Below are 15,899 nucleotides of genomic sequence, written 5' to 3' on the forward strand. Positions count from 1 at the left end.
GGTATTACCTCATGCGGTGGAGGCGCTGGTTCATTGGCATCTCCTCCTTTAGGATCTCCTCCATTGCACGCTTGCCATGGTTATCTTCGTCGACCATGGGTGCTGGTTTAGATCTTGAGAGGAGGAGAAAAGGAAACCACTATAGGGTTCTTGAAGGAAGAAGGACACAAGAGAATGAGAACAGTTGCGGGCGTAGATGTGTTTGAGGCCGAAGCCCTTGATTGGTATTTATAGCCATGAAGGCGAGACGGTAGATATCTTGAGACGTGTGAAAGCAATCCTAATTGATGGAAGGGGAAGCACCGCTTCACTAATACCGAGGGGAACACGGTGTTGATGACTGAGAAGGAATTCAAAGGGTTTTGTGATAAAAGTTTTTCAAATTTAGTTAAGTCATAGTAAAGTCAGAAATTAGCTCTTCTAGCTGAACCAAAAAGTACAGTTATCATCGGGTTTACGTGCTATAGATACTAGAATGTAAATTACAAGTTAAGAGCATCATGAATTGCTCATAGTGCTTTCAACTAAATAGCATCGACTTCTGCAATTTGTTGTTTATCTTCTTCGGCTAATCCAGAAATGCTCTCAAAACTGCTGCGAATAGCTTTGCCTTCTTTGACCTTGGTCAGCATTTCTTGTTTCTTCTATTTGATAGCATTGGGGATCTGAGTCAAGTTTGACTCATGATGTTCGATGGTGGCTTTCGCACTTTCTAGTTCTTTTTCAAGCTCAGCATGCCTAACTCTCAGATGATTTAGTTCTGGTTCAATTTTAGAAGAGGAATTCTTTAAATTGTCGATTAGTTATGCTAATTCTTTGGCTTCCTATTTGTTAGAATTCTTTTTGGCCATCAAAGCTTCACGGTCAATCAGATTTCATTGAGCCTTTTTCACCTTGGGAGCTTGGTCTTTGATATTGGATATAGGTATCAAGGCCTTAGCAAGATTTAGGGTCAAATTATCCTTGATGGCCAAGAAGATTCTTCTCATTGGGTCTGCATCGTGGACCAAATCAGCTATATTCCTCTTGAGCATTGGCAGCATGTCTTTTAGCCAATTTTTGGTCTCATCTGATAAAGTCTCTTGGAAAGAAATGGCTGATGAGCTAATCTCACTTTCATCTATGTATTCTTCAAAGCTGAAGGAGTAGCTCAGAGCTGGAGAATTAAGTGCCTACATGTGAACAAAAGGAATCTTATTAGAAATGGTAAATGGGTTGACAATGAGATGAATGGTGAGGGGAACACAGTACCTTTTCTAGAAGAGACTCTAGCTGAGGAGAAGGAACAGTCGATGATGTGCCAATATCTTTTTCAACATTTGGTTGAATCGGCTCTGAACTTTTGATTCTAGTATCTGCAGGCATCAAGAAGTTTTTTTTGTTTATATTTGTTATAGAAGGACAAGAATGAGCATATGAATTTCTTACCATCGACTATTTGTTGAGTTGGAGAATCAATGGTTTGGGTATCAGCATCAACAAGGTCATCTTCAACCGTTGGATTGTTAGACTTTTGCTCTTGTGCGGATGTTTTCTCAGGTGGTGTCTAATAAAGGAGAATGATCAGAGAAGAGTGAGGATTACATAAGATTAAAAGGCTTGAGGAGATACCTTGGTAGCATTAGGAGGTGAAGTAGAGAGGTTCTCATCTTCTACTGTTTGGGTCTGTTAGAAGCATCGATTAATTGTAATCGGTTCCTTAGGAGGATTAGCCGATGAGAGGTTGGTAGACGCCGATTCAAGTGCCTGGGACAACAATTCAGCACCCAAAGCAGATTGAGATGCAATAGTCGATGACTGCAAGAAAGGAATTGAATTAGAAGTTGGATATCATCTTAAGAGGAGCGATAGGTTAAGTTACCTGAGCAATTGATGATTTTGTTCTGTGAAGTCTCTTCCCAGTGGTGGTTTCTTGAGTTACACCTTAGGTTGCCTTGTGTTTTGAAGACTAAAATGTGAGTAGTGTTGGGGCAGCTGGGGTTTTCATCAAATTTTTCAGAATGGGTGCAGTTGATCCCATTCTTGAGGCTGTACATGGTGGATAATATTCTATGGGATGCCCTTTCCTGTCGACACTTGGCGAATCAAATTTGGTATCCTATAAAAGAATTTCTTAGATGAGTTGATAGGAGAACTTGTTAGATAATCCTTTTGAAAGAAAAGTAGTAAGTTACCTCACTATTAGAAGCAAATTTTTCATCTAGGGCCAAACAGTTGGGATGAATTGGACTGCAGAAGAGGTGAGAGTGTCATTATTGCCACCAGGAATCAAACAAATTTGAGGAGAAGGTAGCTCTTGTCCATTCATGCAGGCAAAGAGAAGGAAGGTCTGATCCCAGTTGAAAAACTCTAGAATCTTCCATCATCTCACTGATACCTTCTCTTGGCTTCAGAGTGTTCCTAAAGAATAGCTAAGGAGGTTGTTGACCAAGGCTGAATTGATAGGCTACAAAAGAAGGATTATAGAATTCATAAGTTGGGAGATTATCTGGGAGAAAAGAACCAGTAGCCATTTTGCCATGGCCATGGCGAAATTCGGCTGGTAGTACATAGGGTTTGATAATACAACTAAAAATTGCAGCAGTTGTTTCATCTGAACAACCTGATTCAAACTGAAATTTGACTGGCAGAACTAGTTCATTGTCTTCATCCTCGTCATGAGGCAGCCAAGTTAAGATGTTTGCATCAAACCCTTTCAAAAATTTCTTGAAAAGGTGGCCTACATCAACAACAATTGTTATGGCTGATGTAGCTTCACCATAATTCATATACTATCAAGTTCTTCCTTCTTTACCTTTATAATCTTCAGCAAAGTTGGAAGAAGAGAAGCTTAAATTTCTAAGATTGGGTCTTACAATCTTATGCATGTATAGATTCAACCACAATTGTATTAACCACCAAGGGCCACTGATTGTATGCACTATTTCATTTTTCAGTAATTGAATAGATACTTGGTGCATCAGGTGATAAGCAGACCCTAGCTGATATTTTTTGAGGGGGATTTCATTGCCGGCTGCTAGACGTTCTGCCATGTATTTATGATTATAAGTTGGTCCACAAGATGACCCACAAAAGATGATTTTTTTCTAGCCACATGTTTAGGAAAGCTACATGCTCTCTTTCATCAACAATCGACCATTCCCCAATATGGTTTAGAATATAGCTTGCTATCCTGTGCAGTCTGATATTTTGGCTAATTTCTTAGACCCAGCACTTAAGAAATCATAGGGTTGCATTGATCCTATTATTCTAAGGTCAGTCAACATGTAAATATCGGCCAAAATGATGGTCATTTGACCATGACCAAAGACAAAAGCATTCAAAGTGTTGGACCAAAAGTAAGATGCAGAAATTAGAAGTGAGTCATTCCTCTCCATTTCAGATAGTGAGACTGTCAGGCATTGATTCAAGTCATAAATTTTCCAATCTCCAGCCTTTTTCTCTGATACCCTACAGAACCAATCCCTCCACCCCTTAGGCATTTTGGGCTAGTTTCTACAGGGAGTTTTGGTGTTTCAAGAAGACAAAACTACTACAGATTGCTTGAAGGGGATTCGGTTGGTTTCTTGATTGATAAAATTAGATGGATCAGGGTCACCCATGGGTTCAAGATAATAGGCATTAGGAACAACAACTGATGGAATCAAAATTTCGTTCCTCATTTCCTAGAAACCAGTTGGGATGAATTTAAGAAAAAGGAAAATACAGAGTAGCGGCTAATACTTAAAAGACAGAAATCTAAAAGCATACCTCAGGAACGAGATTGTTGGTCGCTATTGCAGCCGAAATGGGTTTGAATCTGAGGAAGGTTGTAGAAAGATGGCTTGAAACAGTAGTTTGGCAGAGCAAAGCTAGGGTTAAGGCTTTGGTGGTGGCGGTTTTGACTATTCAAGAGAAAAGGGGAAAGTAAGTAGACCGAGCCAGTTGGAAATAATACTGGTAGGGTATTATATAGAATTCGGCCCGAGAAATCAGGAGTCACATATATATTTCGGAATAAGCAGTCGCAACACGGTGAGTAGATAAATAGAAATTTTAGAATAAAATCATTTTTATCCCAAAATTAGGGGCATGTGTTTACACCAAAATTTGGGAAGAAGAACGTGGGAACTCGAAGCTTTTAGGATTGTGTCATCAAGGAATCGATTAAATGTGAATCGGTATCAGTTGATTTAGATACGATGTCAAAATCAGCTATTTTTTAGATGACATCAGCAGACGGTGTCAATGGGCTATACTTGAGTAGCGCCAAGAAGATGTGTCGGACTCTACAAATAAGGAAAATTGGGGTCCAAGTTATTATTAAGTTAGGAAGTTTTCTTTTATTCTAAGAATTATAATGAGTCGTCTTTGAGTAGGATTCATATTTAGGTTCCGGGTATAAATATTAGACCCTGATTATTGTAAAAGGAAGAACAAACACTCAATCAATACAATCTTTTCGGCTTTCGCCATCGCATTAGGAGTAGGAGTACTGTAGATCTCAACGAGTTCTTTAGCAAACAGGACTGTATCGACTGATCGACCTCCAGCTTGCTTGTGAGTACAGTCACGTCTTATATTATGCTTGTAAAGCTGTATCAGCTGATTGATCTTTTATGAGTCATAATATAAGTTAGTTATCGATCTGTATTATAGTTTGTATGGCTGCATCAGCTGATTGATCTCTGTCACACCCCAAAATTTTTAATTTTGGGTTATGCATAGAAAACGCTAATTAAAATAAATGTTTTGATATTTGGGTAAAATTTACCAATCTTAGTTTGAACTAGCGTTAATTTAGTTATAGGAAAAATGTGAATTTTCAAGCTTTTCCAAATTAATTTGACGAGCTATTGCTTGATGTGATGCTTGGTTGTTGATTTATTTCATGTTGTGAGAAAAGATTTTTAAAATGCGTTTATTAAGTCGATCTTCTTTCTCCAGCAATTCTTAGTCTTTCTCATGGATCAAATTTCTTGTTTTTCAATTTAATATTTGCTTGAGAAGTATCCTAAAATCTTTTCCATGAAATCCAAATCACTCCTTCCTGCTCACTATTTATCAACCTATCTCCATGGATACCTCGGGAATTTCTTTGGCTTTTTCCAAAACTTGTTTCCACTTGTTTGTAAGCATAATCTAATTTTTAAATGCTCCAAAATATCTTTTCATGAGCTCCAAATACTTTATTTGGGTTCGTCTTGTTCTAAAATATCTCTGAGAATTTTTCCCTGAATTTTTGGAGCCTTCGGAGTATTTTTCGTGGCTTAAAATTTAATTCTGGACTTTTCTAGAATTATTTTATCCATGAAATTAATTAATTCTGAAAATAATAAAATATCTCAGGTTTCCTCATGCCCAAAGGCCCATGTCTTTATTTACTAATGGGCTTTAATAATTAATTAGGCCTATTAGTAAAGTTGGAGGGTGCAACATCAATTAGTACCATATTGCTAGTCGATGTAGATGTGGGGAGTTCTCCGCCCTATATATATGTACTAACCCCTTGGGCTAAGCACACCAAAACTACCATATGAGGAGCCCCTAGTTTAGGAAATCCTTCATGTAGTAAATTGATATTTCAACTCTCCTTGTCATGCCATCATCGGCCAACTCCGGCGAGCTTTTTCAGCCATCTTCGTCCTCGTCTCCGGATCCAGGAAAAAGATGAGGTGAGTTACAAGTTCGCCATGAGTTAATTATAGTTCTGCCATCGATCTTTTAATCCCCGCCGTTTCTTCATTTTAACTCCGATTTGATCCGTTCAATTTGCGTTGGGTTCGTAATTTTGTAATCTACGTGTTAGTGTCCTTGTTAGCTCAGTTCTAGTTATTAAATTTCGAGTCCATGTTTAGTACATTAATAGTCTATAGGAAAACTTGAAAAATTCATATCTTGCTCATTTTAGATCCGATTTCGGTGAATTTCACGTCTATGTGATCGTGGTGACGAGTAGAATGTTTTTATACACTTTTCAAACTGTTTTTCTTGCTGGTGGTGTATTGTTATGATTATAGCACTTTGTTTGATTCATGCATGATTGCTCGGATGTTTGTATGTTGCTGCTTGGTGTTGATTGATCGAGTTCAGACAGTGAGGTTTATGTTGGTGATCAAGAGAACTTCTATGACCAGCAAGACCAGCAAGACTTTTAGGAGAACTTTGATCAAGGCAAGTATAGCTAGGGACCTTCCTTGTTGTCATATTCATGATGCTCACTAAAATACATATGCATGTGTCTTCCTTGCTACCTATGGTAGGATTTCCTAGCTTTTGAATACTCAATTACCTTGTCACCCTAGGAGGTTTGCATTGGGTAGTTCTATTGCTAGTGCAACAATCATGATCTTGAAACTTGATTAATGAATATGCTATAAACATAAACAAGATGACTTTTAGCAACAGAAGGACTTGTCTTGTAACTGATTATCCAGGATTTAATGTACAACTGTGAGGGCTATATGGCTCTGGCTTTAGTTGCTTGAGAAACCCTTTTCTAGCTGGTTAGAGGTCTGTGAGTTTGGTATAGGACAGCCTCTGTCCTGTTGAGCCTAGCTATGGAAGCGGCCTTTTATATTATTGGAAGGGGGGTTCCTATATTTGATGACCCTACGGCCCTGGCCGGTTAGACGAGCCCTTGGGTGGCTTTATATGGTTTTCGGTGTTTTGGTAGTAATTAACCCACTCATTTAGGAAACATGACTCACAGTGAAAGTGTACACCTCTGCGTAGACTTAACAAACTGGTATACTAGCCGTGCTCATGGATACGAGCGACCTTGGAACACTTACATTAAGGGATAATTACTTTTACTTGTTAAGATGATCATTTACGTTAATTGTTTAAGATATTGATTATTCATGTTCATTGATCATGTGTTATGGGATTATTGCTACCTTGATGTTAATGAATGCTAAACTTGAAGATTACTTAAATGCTAACCGCAGTAAACCAGCGTCGGCTTTTTGAGCCTCATAAACCTCTGGCTATATTTGTTGAGTTCGACATGGACTCACTCTTGCAATTTCCCCCACACCTTAGGACGAAGTTCAGATTGCTAGTTTTCAAAGGAGCTAGGCTTATGATCAACCAGTCAGTTTGGATCTAGTGGAGTGGAGTCTACACCCGAAGATCAGAGTTGTTTATCCGTTGATTGTTCCTAAGGTTATATCTTTTATACTATGTACATTGTCGACGAAATATGGTCGGCAGTCCACCGAGGGGGGTGCCCGTGGTGGTAGATTATCGGTAGGATGCGTGTAATCAGGAACCAGATGGTGACACAAGGCGCAGAGACAACGATTTAGACAGGTTCGGGCCGTCTGATCGACGTAATACCCTACGTCCTGTGTCTTTGGTGTATTGTATTGAGATGTATACAGATTAACCTATCCTCTAGGGGACCCTTGTCTCTCCTTATATACTCTGAAGAGACAAGGTTACAAGTAAAGTATCCAATTTGGTACTATTACAATATCTAGTACAACTTGTAATCTTGCTATGCACGCCTTGATCTTACGGGCCGGGCCACCTCGGATGGTGCGGCCCATGTACCATCTTGTGGTACCCGGGGGTATATCCCCCACAGCTAGTCCCCGAGCGCCATGTATTCTAATGCGACACGCCATTTCAACCTTCTCCGAATAGTGAGGCTTGAGTTCTTGACATCTCCGACCACCGTTATCGCCGGAGAAGTAGGTTGTCCGAAAAATGTATGGTGCTCTTCAGAAGAAAGAAAAAGATTTTCGTCCTGGGAAGTGTGCCCACTTGTATTTCTGAAAAGAAATGTAAGTGCGTCTTGAAGCGTAGCATCCTTGATCATCAGAGGCGTAGAGGTCAAAAAACAAACACATTCACCGCAAGGTGAAGTGTGCCCACTTAGTCCCCGAGCCTGGTAGTAGGTGACGTAGGCACGTGGTGCTAGGGTCTAAAAAGAATTCCCAGTTAAGTTGAGAATCCAATCGTCGTACAGGCGATACGAGATGCACCGGCAGGTGCATCGTACCGATGTAGTCCCCGAGCTTGCTGGAAGGCGAGGTATGAGCCTTGTAGCAAGGTCTAAGTGAGAAAAAAAAATATCCCAACTGTATGCGAGTTGCCAGTCACATGTAGTTGAGACGCAAAGTCCCCGAGCCATGGTCAGAGAGTGGTCGAGGCAGTCCCCGAGCTACGGTCGAGGAGCGAGCGATGAAGTCCCCGAACCGTGGTCGGAGAGTGATCGAGGCAGTCCCCGAGCATAGGTTGAGGAGCGAGCGACGAAGTCCCCGAGCCGTGGTCGGAGAGTGATCGAGGCAGGCAGTCCCCGAGCACAGGTTGAGGAGCGAGCGACGAAGTCCCCGAGCCGTGGTCGGAGAGTGGTCGAGGCAGTCCCCGGGCACATGTCGAGGAGCGAGCGACGAAGTCCCCGAACCGTGGTCGGAGAGTGGTCGAGGCAGTCCCCGAGCGTAGGTCAAGAAGCGAGCGACGAAGTCCCCGAGCATAGCTCGAAATTCCTGCAATATAAATATGTAGAATGGTAGTACATGATGTACAAAGTAATAAATTATGGAGAAAATGACGCTCAGCAGCCATTTGTAAATGAGCATGATGTGATAAAGCAGTTGGTGCTTTGTAAACATCAGTGTTAATGTAAAGTTTGTGTTTATACTTAATATAAACCGTCTGACCAGTTAGTATATAGCTGAGTCTCTAGCCCTAGCTAGCCCGTTAACCATAACGCGGGGCGCGGAGCCCGTGTACGTGTAGGAAGAACAAAGCGTCGCTAAGGATCCGGTGTCGACCACCCATAACGCAGAGGGCAGACGCTCATGCACGTGTAGGGAGGAGCCAGAGACAGGGCCGTCTCTGGAGGCGTCCGAGCGTCAACAGGACTGGTCGAGGATTTGCATTAAGTATAGATGTATGTTATCTTTAAGATGATATACATGGACAAACGTTATTTGAAGAATAATCATGACGATGACGTTGTGGAGAAACGTCGTAATGAAAATTATATTAAATATAAATATTAGAAGTGTACTTATCTTTGGATAGAAATCTGGTCGGTGGCGATGAAGTTGTCCGGTCCTCGAGCTTTTCGGCCTGTCATCATGACTGTGGTCGCGGTTGTCGTAGCGCCGTTCTTTGCGGCGATCATCATTTGCGACGTGGTCTGGTGGTCTGGAGCTCGGCGGAGCCGCTCTGGACGTGGTCGTCGTGGTCTGGTGGTTGACGTGGTCGGAGCTCGGCAGAGCTGCTCGGGATGTGGTCGACGTGGTCGGTGGTCGACGTGGTCGGAGCTCGGCGTGGCTCGCTCAGCGGCTCGCTCCGCGGCTCGGCGTGGCTTGCTTGATGGCTCGCTGCGGCTCGCCAACGGCTCGGACAGCTTGCTTGATGGCTCAATGTATGCATGTGCACATGCAAGTGCTGTAGCAATCTGTAGTTGGCCTTCCTTATTTGCTTCAGTCATTATTAATAATGACGTGTCCGAGTATGCCTCCGCTGCTAGCACTGGAGTGCAACCCGAATCTAACTCTGGCAGAAGTCGTCGTTGAAGTAGGAGACGGAGGCAGCATTGCAGTCTGACTTGACTTGAGCCGTTTTGTGCTGTTGATCTTCGCACGTGTGAGTGGAGTACGACTGATATATATTCTGCATCGTCGTGGGACGTTGAGTGGCTCCGAACGATGTTGATTGTTACGGGAAGCAGAGCTACGTGCGTCGAACCGGAGCCGTAGCTTGACTCCACGCATCGAAGCACACTGCTGCGAGTTCACGGCGAGTTGCGCCATGACGTCGGGTCGCCATGGATGATGTTAATAAAGAAAATTTCCATCTGGTTCGCCGGGAGATTAGCACGCACAACCCCTAAGAGGGGATCCCCTACCTGGCGCGCCACTGTCGACGAAATATGGTCGGCAGTCCACCGAGGGGGGTGCCCGTGGTGGTAGATTATCGGTAGGATGCGTGTAATCAGGAACCAGATGGTGACACAAGGCGCAGAGACAGCGATTTAGACAGGTTCGGGCCGTCTGATCGACGTAATACCCTACGTCCTGTGTCTTTGGTGTATTGTATTGAGATGTATACAGATTAACCTATCCTCTAGGGGACTCTTGTCTCTCCTTATATACTTTGAAGAGACAAGGTTACAAGTAAAGTATCCAATTTGGTACTATTACAATATCTAGTACAACTTGTAATCTTGCTATGCACGCCTTGATCTTACGGGCCGGGCCACCTCGGATGGTGCGGCCCATGTACCATCTTGTGGTACCCGGGGGTATATCCCCCACATACATTATGTTATTAAGCATTGTTATTTGATAACACCCCTTATTTATAGCTATATGTGAGATTTGTTTCTAAAGACTCACATATGGTGTGCATCAGGTTTTGTCCTTAAAACCGGGTGTTACAATCTCTTACGAATCATAATATAGATCCAAGTTATCGATCTTGTATTAAATAACTTGTTGTTTAATACAATACCATCCGTTATCGAATCTGCTAAGATTAGTAAGATTTTCCTTGCTATTTTTGGTTGATTCACTAGTTATCGATCTTGTTATAATTAATGTTTTATTAATTATAACAAAATCACCCGATTGAGATAGAGATAGATCGGTATCATACCATCTTAATTGGTCGTCCTCTGATCTGGTCATACTTCAAATCTTATAATTGATGGCTTAATTCTGCTAGATTAGTTGTTTTATCTCTATTCTAATCAAACATAGTATGCATCCAAAGACATGTTTCAATCTTGAATAAACTCACTAGTTAATGAGATCTAATCTAATGACACTACCATAGCTGCATCGATCCGGTCGAACCTCACTGGTAAGACTTTAGATTAGAAATTATCGATTAGTGGTCTTGTTCATGATCAAGATATATACTCTGTTTGTTTGCTATAACTGCATCGGCTATTTTAGCCGATTTGCCTATACTCTCACGCATATAGCATGTTTTCATGAATCTGTCAACATATAAATGGTTTTATAGATTCTTTGGGTTTGGTTTATTATTATTATCATAGCTGCATCGATCCGATCGAACCTCACGGTTGATGATAATATATTAGACTCAAAATTGTTTGTAGATTTCTTTATATTAGACAGTTAATTTGTTCGCATGCTGTACTCTTTTCATCAAATTTATCGGCTCAACGCTTTATATCGATCATGTTCTATTTAGCCGATGATGCTTTCTGATGTTTTATAAGCATCGGTTATTTTGATTCATATTATTATCATTTAATATTAGTTGATAATCCTTGATTTAAGATCTTTATTTTATGGATACGCTGGATATGGACTATTTAGTCGATAGCCTCATTGAATCGGCTATCTAGCCATACATTTGGAACTATTTGGTGCAACACCGACATGTTCTATCTTAAATTACTGATAAGATTTTCTCTCCTTGTTAATTGCAGGTCAAATTGACTGGCACGTGTTGGGTTTTCAGAATCGGTTGGTTCTGTGTTGAAGCCAAGCAGATCTCTAGTCTCGTTACACTCAGATCTTCTAGCTTGCTGTGTGTTGATGACATCGCCATATTTTTGTGTCAACACCAATATGATGTAAAATACAAGAAGAGGAGGGTATATTAATATTTCATTAGCAACTAAAGTAGCAAAGCTAAGACTTTCATTAAGAATTGATTTAGCTTAGGGGGACAATGACCCACTATGGTCCTCACTAAGCTCTGCAAGTGCATACCAGGACAATAAGACTACTACTAAGGAGTACAGATCCATCGCTCCCACCCCTTCCCATGCTCCCAACTGAAATAACTCCATCCAAATGTATCCAAAAAGTTCCAACAAACGAGTTTTGCTCCGGTGGTTCTCTTTTCAAAGATTGCACACATCTCAAAGCACCTAGGTAATTAATTACAATTAATTACGTTTGGATCTGGACTCGGGCTGACCCTATCCGTGTCCAAGCCCATGCCCAGGCTCAGTCCATTCGATCCATAGCATTAGTTAGACGACTCAGGCTTTTTCTTTGATCCACAACACACGGAGGTGCTCGGGCTCGCTCGCATCACCGATGGGCGAGGGGTGGCGGCGGCATCGCACAGAGGGCTTGGCGGCGGCGGGGCTGAGGCCGGAGTGTACCGTGTGTGCGTGTGCTTTCATCCTCCCTATTCAGTTTAATTCCCTTCATGTTTCGATTACGAAAAAGAAACTGTATTTCGTGTTTGGATTAACAATGGACAGGGATTCCTTTCGTGTTTCGTTTCTTCCTACACATGAAATCTGGCCCTCCGCTGAATCTCACCGTCAATGCCTCGCCTGATGGGCTGCTGTTAATCTTGTTGCATGTCAGCTTCTCCAGTTCGGCCTTCAGAACAATTTTGATTAAGAACAAGAAGCTCAATTGCCTCTTTGATTCAGAAGATGCACCAGGACAGCAAACATCCATATCTGCAATTTTGATTGCGCACTAGACTACATTAGCAGACGCAGTTTTAAGCAGTCTAAAATGGTTTCTCCTCTGAACCCGGAGTTGGTCTGTGTCAGCAGCCACCCTCTCCTAAATACTGAAGGCGCCCCTGATCCTGAAGGAGGTGACAATGTCGTGGGCCGGCCCAAGATGCAAATTAGCCAAATTAAATCATATCATACTATGCAGTCTTCAAAATTGTTTGGAGCAAGCACCTGCAGATAGGTATAACTTGAGAAAAAACACACTTGTATTTTAGCTAAAATTTCATTTTAGAGGAAACGTAGCTGTAAATTGGTCTCCTTAGTTAGGTTCCATGGTTAAAGAAACTACACTTTAATTCATAAGGACTCTGGATGAACGACTCTTAGAGGAGGGCTTTTTTCACGTGGTGGATCAAGTTAGAGGCAGCAAAAAATGTTTAATTCTTTTTCTCTATGCAGGAGTTCTTTGGACATTGTGGAATACAAGGACGGATGCAGTTTTTAACAATCAGATCTTGAATTCTCCTTCTACGGTGATCCACAAGAATAGGCGCCCGTTGCTAAAGCCGAAGAATCTGGAGATGGCTGATGAACTACTAAAGAAACTAGTGCAGGGAGAGATGTAGCATGTGGTGACCCTGTTTTTTTTCCCCTAAGTTGAGTCTGTAAACTTTGTGCAGAGTCAAGTGATCTTTTGGTCATGTGTTGGTGGTGTTGGTCGTTCATTTGTAGTTCGTTAGTTGAGATGTTTCGTTGGATTCATAGCTGTTCTGAAAGGGAGGAGCCAGCGCCTGCATGCCTGTGCAATGCCAATTTGGTACTGAATTGTACGCTTTGTAATAAAGCCGGGCATGAGCCTTTGATCAATAGATAGTAGCCTACGTGAAAATACATGTGCAACCAGCAGGGTAGATACAGGCTGAAGGTAACAGAGGCAACTGTGAGAGAATTACATGAGACCTTCTTGTAGGCTCGAGATGGTGGACTCGAGGAGGGATAAATAGTCCTTTTTAAAAATTAATCACGCCGGGTAACTGAAATAAATACGGAAATAAAACTATCGGTCTAGCAAAGACTACACCTCTCTATCTAAGTTCTCTAACACCTTACAAAGATCATAAACAAGAAAATAAGATGCCGGGTTAACTAGAGCTCACCTAACCAATTCTAGGAGCAAGGTCACATAAACCTATGCCATTAATACTTCAAACAACGAGAAAGCTCCTACACATACTAATAAGCAAAAGTATAAAACTACCTAAGCTCATTGGCAAGACTCAATAACAAGGTAACTAATGCCAAATTAGAGAGCGCAAATTACTTAGCTACATAAACTAAGCAATGTGACTAACAAGGTTACTAAAACTAAATTAGCCACACAAAGGAGTTACTTCTATGCTACACAAGCAAGAAGATAACTAGTAAGCTGCACAAGCAAACTAATTACAAGAGTGTGGGGGATATACCCCCGGGGTACCACAAGATGGTACATGACCCGCACCATCCGAGGTGGCCCGGCCCGTAAGATCAAGGCGTACACATCAAGATTACAAGTTGTACTAGATATTATAATAGTACCAAATTGGATACTTTACTTGTAACCTTCGGCCTGTTCGCTGGTTGGTTTCTGGGCTGATTTGGACTGGCTGGTGCTGGTTTGTTGTGAGAGAAAAACACTGTTGGCTGGCTGGTTTGGGCTGGTTGAAACCAACAAGCGAACAAGCTGCTTGTCTCTTCGGAGTATATAAGGAGAGACAAGGGTCCCTAAGAGGACAGGTTAATCCATATACATCTCAATACAATACACCAAAGACACACGACGTAGGGTATTACGTCGATCAGACGGTCCGAACCTGTCTAAATCGTTGTCTCTGCGCCTTGTGTCACCATCTGGTTCCTAATTACACGCACCGTCTACCGATAATCTACCACCACGGGCACCCCCCTCGGTGGACTGCCGACCATATTTCGTCGACAGTGGCGCGCCAGGTAGGGGTCACCTTTTAGAGGTTGTGCGTGCTGATCTTCCGGCGAATCAGATGAGATCCTCTTTATCAACACCACCCGTGGTGACTTCAGCTGCCGCAGTGATCTGTCCCAGTCAAGATCGATCCCGGCGTTCGGCCTCCGCCGAGCTCCGACCACCAGACCACCAGACCACGTCCTGAGCGGCTCCGCCGTGCCCAGACCACCAGACCACGTCCAGAGCGGCTCCGTTGAGCTCCGACCACCAGACCATGTCGACCACATCCAGAGCGGCTCCGCCGAGCTCCGACCACCAGACCATGTCCAGAGCGGCTCGGCCGAGCTCCGACCACCGGACCACCAGACCACGTCCCGAGCGGCTCCGACGAGCTCCGACCACCAGACCACGTCGACCACGTCCAGAGCGGCTCCACCGAGCTCCGACCACTAGACCACGTCGAGAGCGACTCCGCCGAGCTCCGACCACCAGACCACCAGACCACGTCCCGAGCGGCTCCGCCGAGCCCAGACCACCAGACCACGTCTAGAGCAGCTCTGCTGAGCTTCGACCACCAGACCACGTCGACCACGTCCAGTGCGGCTCCGCCGAGCTCCGACCACCAGACCACGTCCAGAGCGGCTCCGTCGAGCTTCGACCACCAGACCACATCTCGAGTGGCTTTGCCGAGCTCCGACCACCAGACCACGTCGCAATGATGATCGCCACGAAGAAACGACGCTATGACAACCGTGACCACTGTCACAACAGGCCGAAAAGCTCGAGGACCGGACAACTTCATCGCCACCGACCAGATTTCTATCCAAAGATAAGTACACTTCTAATATTTATATTTAATATAATTTTCATTACGACATTTCTCCACAACGTCCTGGTCATGATTATTCTTCAAATAGCGTTTGTCCATGTATACCATCTTAAATATAACATACAGCTATACTTAATGCAAATCCTCGACCAGTCATGTTGACGCTCGATGCCTCTAGAGACGGCCATGTCTCCGGCTCCTCCCTACACGTGCACGAGCGTCTGCCCTCTACGTTATGGGTGGTCGGCAGCGGCTCCTTAGCGACGCTTTGTTCTTCCTACACGTGCACGGGCTCCGCGCCCCGCGTTATGATTCACGGGCTAGCTAGGGCTGGAGACTCAGCTACATACTAACTGGTCGGGCGGTTTATATTAAGTATAAACACAAACTTCACATTAACACTAATGTTTACAAAGCACCAACTGCTTTTATCACATCATACTCATTTACAAATGACTGCTGAGCGTTGTTTCTTCACCGCTGATTTTTCTCCATAATTTATTATTTTGTACATCATGTACTACCATTCTACATATTTATATTGTAGGAATTTTGAGCTATGCTCGGGGACTTCGTCGCTCGCTTCTTGACCTACGCTCGGGGACTGCCTCGATCACTCTCCGACCACGGCTCGGGGACTTCGTCGCTCGCTCCTCGACCTATGCTCGGGGACTACCTCGATCACTCTCCGACCACAGCTCGGGGAC

The sequence above is a fragment of the Miscanthus floridulus genome, chromosome 6, assembly GCF_019320115.1.
Source record: "Miscanthus floridulus cultivar M001 chromosome 6, ASM1932011v1, whole genome shotgun sequence".
NCBI classification, from domain to species: Eukaryota; Viridiplantae; Streptophyta; class Magnoliopsida; order Poales; family Poaceae; genus Miscanthus; species Miscanthus floridulus.